This window comes from Pteropus vampyrus, unplaced genomic scaffold (genome assembly GCF_000151845.1).
Source record: "Pteropus vampyrus isolate Shadow unplaced genomic scaffold, Pvam_2.0 Scaffold1, whole genome shotgun sequence".
NCBI classification, from domain to species: domain Eukaryota; kingdom Metazoa; phylum Chordata; class Mammalia; order Chiroptera; family Pteropodidae; genus Pteropus; species Pteropus vampyrus.
Genome location: NW_011888782.1, coordinates 3253066 through 3261582, shown reverse-complemented (window position 1 = coordinate 3261582; position 8517 = coordinate 3253066).

The following is an 8517-nucleotide window of genomic DNA, read 5'->3' as shown; positions in this document are numbered from 1 at the left end:
TTTAATTTCACTTGTTCCTACTCTAATGCTATGGCCTTAACTATATATTTTTATTTTCTATATTCTTGATGCTCTGGCATCGGAGCCTTGCTGACCAGGAAGGGCCTGCCATTCCCCAGGATTAGATAATTCCTAGAGATAGTAAAGGGTTTGCTTGCATGCGCTCCTTTGCTATACAAACCAATGAGTTCTGAGTCCATACCTTCACCTGCCTCATCTTATTGGGCTCTTGAACTCTGGGACACTGCCTCTCTTTTACAATTGTCTTAGGACCAGGTTCTAGACAACTAGAGATCACTCCTTTAGTCCGAGTTCCACTGATATTACTCAAATAATTCTAAGTCTGCTTAACTTGCTTACTTTGCTTCACCCATTTCTTCCAAGAAAACCACAATAAAGTCTTCCTCCCATAGTTCCTCTCTCTCCCTACCTAAGTTCTTCCCTGTGTGGCCCTGCATGGTGTGCCATGGCTCCAGTTTCTAGAAGACTGTGAATAAAGTAAAAACTTCTTCCTTCATAACAATCATTTTTGTGTCTGATGTATTTTAATATACCTGATTACAGTAAATTCTGGGTACTGCTAAAACTTGAATCTTTATGTAGATCTGAGTTTCTGGCCTATATTATTTTCTTCTGTCTGGAGAACTTCTTTGAACATTTCTTGCAAGACAGGTATATTGGCAAAAGATTCTCTCAATTTTATTTTTACTTCAGTCTTAAAGGATAGTTTCACAGGGTGCAGAATTCCAGACTGGTGAGCTTTTTTTCTTTCAACACTTTAAATATTCCAAACTTTACTCTCTTCTTGCTTGCATGGTCTCTGAGAAGTCAGATGTAATTCTTATCCTTGACCCACTATAAATAGGGTATTATTATTATTTTTTGTATTTATTTTTCTTGGTATTCTCTGAGCTTCTTGGATCTGCGATTTGGTGTTTGACATTAATTCTCAGTCAGCATTTCAAATATTTCTTCTGTTTCTTTTTTTCTTCTCCTTCCGGTATTCCCATTGCACATATATTACAATTTCTGTAGTTGTCCCACAGTTCTCGTGTTTCATGTTTTTTCTTTGCTTTTCAGTTTTGGAAGTTTTTATTGACATATACTCAAGCTCAGAGATTCTTTCCTCAGCCATGTCTGGTCTACTAACGAGCCCATTAAAAGCATTCTTCATTTCTATTACAGTGTTTTTTGATGTCTTGCATTAGTTGCTTACATTACCCATCTGTTCTTACAGGTTGTTTACTTTTTCCATTGAAAGCATTAGCATATTAATCATGGTTATTTTAAATTCCTGGTCTGATAATTTCAGCATTCTTGCCATATCTGAGTCTGGTTCTGATGCTTTATCTGTCTCTTCAAACTGTGGTTTGCCTTTTACATGTTTCATAATTTTTTGTCAGAAGCCAGACATGATGTAGTGAGTAAAAGGAACTGCAGTAAATAAATATGTAGTGATGTAGTGTAGTGGTGAGCTGTGGAGAGAGGGAAGCATTCTATAGTCCTATGATTAGGTCTTAGTCTTTTAGTGAGCCTGTGCTTTTGGGCCGTGAACTTCACAGGTGCTCAGTTTTATTTTTTCCACCTTCTTAGGTGGTTCAGATTAGCTAAAGGGGGCTGGAGTTGGGTGTTCCCTTTCCCCAGGTTGGTTAGGTTCCAGTAAAATTCTGAGAGGTTAGGTTCTGGTAAAATAGTTTCTCCTGAGGGCTGGTCTTGTTAAAAAGAATAGAACTCTTTGGAATATTTCAAAATTGTTACTTTCACCATCTCCTGCCGGAAACACAAGAGGATTTTTCTCAGATCTCTCCTGTGAGAACTTGGTTGAGCTACTGGAGTTTCCACCCTTAACACTGGGCCATTGCCAGGAGTTTTTAACACTCAGATTTTTCCACATTAGGCCACCAGCAATTTTCAATTATAGTTTAAATTTCCCTACCTGGACACTGCTTCCCACAGAGGTTTCTGCATGTTGGTTTCTGCTGCTTTAAGTTGTGATTTTCTGTATCTGCCTGTCTGTCTCCAATTTTTGGGCAATGGTTTGCCTCTGACTTCATTTCTCTGATGAATCTAAGAAGAGTTGATGATTTTTAGTTCGTTCAGCTTTTTTACTTGATGTTAGGATAGAGAGTTGACTCCTAAGCTCCTTACGTGCCAGATGAGAAACTGGAAGTCCTAGGACCCTCTTAAGAGGTACTGTTAATACTTACATTGGGACAAAAGTCATAAATTGGCACTGTTCTGGGAAACTGCATCATATATTTGAGATTTTTTTACCCTCAATTTTATCTTGCTTTACTCAGGTAAATATAAGTTTTAATTCAAAAACAAACTAAAAATATCCTCAACCCTAAATCTTAGAAATAAATGCATTTGACATTTAAAAGAAATGGGATCATGCTCTTACGTATTCAACTATGCGTTTACCCCCTAAGTTACTGTATCCATTTAATTAAATTTAGCGAGATTTACTTGCTTTGCATTGTATTAGGAGAACTCCAAAGTAGAAGAAAACATGGTTAATTATTAAATATGCTAAACATAGGATAACCAAACATGTACACAGAAATAAATAATACGGCTGAATGAAATGTACACCTCAGCTATTAAAAAATAATGGTGTAAACTGAGTGTTTGGAGCAGATGTGGGGAACATGGAAGGTGGTTGTGGCTGCAATAATCAGGGAGCAGCAGGCTGGGTGGATCTTGATGTGTAGTTGGATTTTGAATTTGTGCATAAGATAGGACTGTTCATGCTTGGGGCAGAGAAAAAACAGTGTGGATACCATGGTGTTTGGTCAGCTCCGGAGTGATTGGGAATTTTTTAAAAAATTTTATTTGATGTTAGTTTTAAGTATACAGTACATTGATTAAACATTTATATAGTTTATGAAGTGATCCTCCCAATTATTCTATCACCCATCTGGCACCACATAGCCATTACAATACTATTGACTATATTCCCTATGCTGTACTCTACGTTCCTGTGACTATTCGGTAACTACTAATTTGTACTTCTTCATCCCTTCACGTTTTTCACTCAACCCTCAAACTCCCTGGAATTTGAGAGCTCTCCAGTGAGTTTGGTTCTGGAAAGTTGCAGTAGGAAGGAACCATCATAGAGGCCCCAATCTTGGATTTCCCAGCAGGTCTGATATCCAAGCAGTGTCAAAGATTACCAAGTATATATTGAGCAGGATTCTTCTGCGTGTGAATTATCAAACTAGCTCAAGCACAAAATAGGACTTACTGGCTGAGATACCTAAAAAAGTCTAGGGGTCGGTCAGGCTGATTCAAGTGTTGATGTAATCACAAACATGTCTCTCTTGATCTTGGGGTTCTTCTTCAAGTGGCAATGACCCTAGAAGCTGCAGACTGCTGTAGAGTACAGACAGCGCAATGATCTGCCCTTTATTTCTTACTGTTTTCCAAGACCTCTTGTTCCTTTGGCTACAAAAGGAGAGAAAGAGAGAAATTAGCATTTTAGAATGCTACTTGTGCTGTGTTCGATTTCGAATTTAGCAGTGTAAACCTCCAACAAACTGTTTACGTATTTATTTACAATCTAGCAGGCTCAAGACTTACACGAGTGCCTTTGATGTGTTGTAACTTACTAAATAACAGTTTTCTTTTAGTGTCTGAACCTGTCAGAAGGTTACAAGCTTTGTAATATACCCTTTTATTTCCATAAATTAAGCTATTTTGTTTTCCTGCTTTACCAAGTCACTTTTAGGACTCATGCCTTATTTTATAAAATGGCCCACCCCACAGAAAGTGCAGTTTACCATTTAGAATGCGATTTGTCTCACAAATGTGAGATTTGTCTTCACAGTCATTTATGACCAAAGGAATGTAATCAAAAGAAAGCAGAAAATTAATCATTATTTCATTATTACTCTCTATTTTGTCTTTTGGCAACAACTGGGGAGTTTTGTTTCCCATCTCTTTGTGGCTGGCCTGCATGTGCTGAACAGGAAATAGCAAGGCCAGCTGTTTGCTTCCCAGTATTCAGTGTGTGGAGTCTTCACTCCAGATGTGCAGTTTGGCTATTGATTCCCTCTGAAGTGGGCCCAGGGTGCTCTCCCCTCAGATATGATGCTAGCTTTGAATTCCTATTCAGCCTCTGACAGTCTGAGCATTTGAAAGCGTGCAAGTGGGCTGGTTGGTTCACCTAACAAGCACTCGACCTTGGAGTTTCTGTGTCCCCTAAGTCTAGTTTGGGGTACAGATCCTCCAAAATGGCCTATTAACTTCCCCAAAGTATTACTTGTTCATGCCACTCTCTTCTTCAAGATCTTCATAAATAGTGTAAAGGAATCAGAGACTTTAGGAGCCTTAGAGATGTGATTCAACCTCTCCGAAGTACTGAGCCCCTCACTTTGATGTCTTGGGACCTCTGTACCCCAGTCTTTCCTTTAGTTTTCCCCCATTCCTTTTGGACAAGCTGGCAACTTAGTACTAGCTGCTGGTTTCCTTTACCAAACTTCAAGTTGCCACAGGGGAGATAAGGAGGATGAGCCATCAAAGAACCAAGAGCTATAAATAATTAATAAAGATGGCTGCCCAAGAATAACCACAGGGCCCTGAACAGAAGTACTTGTATAAGAGATGGGACTTAGAAGAGAGGATTGGGAGTGGTGGGCCTAGATTATAGCATTGCAAGGTTTCTGTTGTAGGGGGCTATCCTCTTCTATCCCCATCTCATCTGGAGAACACGAGCTTTCACCTTCTCCTCAGGAATACATTACTAGCCAAGGGAATGAAAAATGACCTTATACATACTCAAAAATTAGATTTCTCTCAAAGGCGCAAGTAATATGAAAGATAGACAAATTGGAACAATTTATGTGAAAGGAAGCAGAAGTAATGGAAAAATCAAATAAGGAAGTGAAGTGAGAGACATCAACAAGATGACCGAATAAGATGTCCTTCACTCATCTCCCCACCTCAGCAATAATTTGGCTTCCCTCTCTGAACAATAATGTATTTGTGGGAGCTTTGGGATCCAGGTAGGAGACTGGAAAACCCTTGTGCAGTTCAAGACTGAGGCAAGCCATTTTGTGAAAGCAGGCTCACATCCAAGACATTAACTTGGTGACTGTGGTCTTGGTAGCAGACCTCGAAACAGCTCTGTATCCCTGAGAGCTCAGTTACAGCCCCTTTTGGCTTTGGTTCTGTCACCAGCACCATATACTAAAGGACCTGGAAACAGTCACCCTTACCTCACAGCCCTAAAGCGGTCTTTGAACGAACCCTAGCCCCTCTCAGCCATGGTCCAGGAGTCTTTAGAGGTGACATCATCAAGGTGATGCCATAGGTTGTTCCCGACTTCAACTGTCCTCACAGGAAGACAACCATCATAGTAGCTGTCCTTAGACAAGACATCCCTGTGAAAATCCCAGAACCCAGGGTGAGGCTGAAAAACAACCGCTGGAACCACAGGAACTGAAAAGGACCACATTGGAAGGGTAAGAGGAGCACAGTGCCATCACAGAGAGGCACCCCCTGGACATTTGGTTTCTCCAGTGGGAAAACAGAACTCAAGGTGATCACCCAGCTCCTCCAGGATCGTGGGACACTTCCCAGGAGGCTCACTTGGGCATTGCCTCAGGGGATCATTGGGGAATCTTTAGAGCTTGACCTCTGGGGATCAGATAAAGATGGAGAAGAGGAACGTGGCTTATAGCAACCAGCGCTCCTATCTTGGTGGCCACATTTGGTGGCCAGCATCTGGGCAGAGTTCCCAGCCAGTGGCTCTGCCCATCTGAACATCCAGCTCCATGGCCTGCCTGGCCAGGCAGCTCAGTTGGCATTTTTGTCTGATTTGAGTCCCTAACCAATGGGCCACATCAGCCGTGGAGACCATTCTGGGGCCTCACCCCAGCAAGGAAGCTCCACCCAACTGCTGAGCATAGCCTCCTATCCTACCTGACCAGAAGCATGACCAGAGAACCTGAGCAGCTGTAGAATCCATTCTATAGCTCTGCTCTGGCAGGGAACTAAGCCAGCAGCCCTGTTCAATTGTTGAGCATAGCCTCTGGTCGCACATAATCAGGGAGCCTGAACACTGACCCTGTCCAACCTCAGAGCACAGTCTCCAGCCCCACCCAACTGCAGGATACAGTGGAGGTCTTGGTCAACTCGAGGACCTATGCAGCAGTATAACCCAACGGTGGAGCACAGACAGCAGATGACCTGGTTGTGGAGCTCGGCCTGCGGCCTCACAACTTCAAGGCACAGCCTGTGATCCTGCCTAATTGTGGAGCGTAGCCCTGACCTACTGTGAAGCCCAGACTGGTCCTGCCTAAAAATGGAATTTAGCCAGTGGCACCATCCAGTTGGGGGAATACAGCCTGAGATTTCACCAGACCAAGAGCGATTGCAGAGCCTAGCCCATAGTCCTGCCCAGTTGCGGAGTCCAGCCATTGGCACTGCCCTGCCAGGGAACACAGCCTATGATCTTGCCAGACCAGAGGTGATTACAGAGCCCAGTTAGTGGCTCCAGAAAAAGGGAAACACAAACATACCCAAACTTCTAGGATATAGCAAAAATAGTTCTAAGAGGAAAGTTAAATGTTATAAATGCATGCATTAAGAAAGAAGAAAGATCTCAAATAAACAACCTAACTTTACATCTCAAGGAACTAGAAAGAACAAACTTAGCCCAAAGTTAGCAGAAGGAAGGAAATAATAAAGACTAGAGCATAATTAAATGAAACAGAGACAAGGAAAACAATAGAAGTGAATACCAAAAATAAGAGTTGGTTCTTTGAAAAGACAAAATTGACAAAGCTTTAGCTAAATCCATAATGAAAAAGAGAGGACTCAAATAAGTAAAGTTGTAAATGAAAGAGAAGACATCGTAACTAATACCAAAGAAGTACAAGGATCAGGAGATTACTGTGAACAATTATGCCAACGAATTGGATAACCTAGAATAAATGGATAAATTTCTAGAAACAAATAACCTACCAAGACTGAATCAGGAAGAAATAGAGGACCCGAACGGACCAATAATGAGGAAGGCTATTGAATCAGTAATCAAAAACCTCCCAACACAGAAAAGCCTAGGATGAGATAGTTTTTTTGGTAAATTCTATGAAACATTTAAACTCTTTCAAATAATTGAAGAGGAGGGAACACTCCCAAACTCATTTACAAGGTTGGCATTACTCTGACCTGATACCAAAACCAGATAAGTGCACCGTTAGAAAAAAGAACAAAAACTACAGGCCAATGTGGCTGAAGAACATGTATGCAAAATTCTCAACAAAATACCAGCAAATCAAATTCAACAGCACATGATACGGGTGCCAATTCAGTGGTGAAAGAAAGATCCATTCAACAAATGATGCTGGGACAACAAAACATCCACATAAAGAAAAATGAAATTGTATCCCTACCTCATACCACATATGCAAATTAACTCCAAGTGGATCAAAGAGTGAAATGTAAAAGTTAAAACTGTAAAACTCTTAGAAGAAAACATCAGAGTAAGGCTTCATGACTGTGAAGTATGTAATGGTGATTTCACTGTGACACTAAAAGCACTAGCAACAAAAGAAAAAGATAAAATTGGACTTCATCAAATTTAAAATCACTCGTGTCTCAAAGACACCATTAAGAAAATGAAAATGCAATCCACAGAGTGAGAGAAATATATTTACAAATCATATTTGATAAGTCTAGTATTTAGGGTATATGAAGAACTCTTATGACACACCGGTAAAAGGACAAATAACCCAGTTAAAAAGGGGTAAAGTATTTGAATGGATATTTCTCCAAAGAAAACATACGAATGACCTATAAGTGAATGAAAAGATGTTCAACATATTCATCATTAGGGAAATGCAAATCAAAACCACAGCAAGACACCCATTTACATCCAGTAGAATGGCAATAATAATAATAATAATAATAACAACAACAACAACAACAACAACAACAACAACAGCAACAACAATAACAAGCGTTGATGAGGATGTGGAGAAATTGAAACCTTTATACATTGCTGGTGGAAATGTAAAAGGATACAGCCACTTTGGAAAACAATTCGGCAGTTTCTCAAAGTTTTTAAGTTATCGTAAGGCCCCAAATTCCACTCCTTGGCATCTGCTCAAGAGAAATGAAAAACATATCTACAAAAAAATTTTACCTGAATGCTCATAGCAACATTATTCATAATAGCTAAAAAGTAGAAATGAAACAAATATCCATCAACTGACAAATAGATTTTTAAAATGTGTATATCCATACAATAGAATGTTACTCAGCTATAAAAAGGATTGAAATACTAGTATATGTCACAACACGGATAAATATTATGTTAAAGGAAAGATTCCAAACACAGAAGGCCACATATTATATGATTTTCTTTATATTAATGTCTAGAATTGGCAAATGCATAGAGAGGAAAGTAGATCAGTGGTTGCCAGAGCCTGTGGGAAGGGAGAATGAGAAGTAATTGCTAATTGGTATGGGATTTCTTTTTAGGGTCATGAAAATGTTCTGGAATTAGTG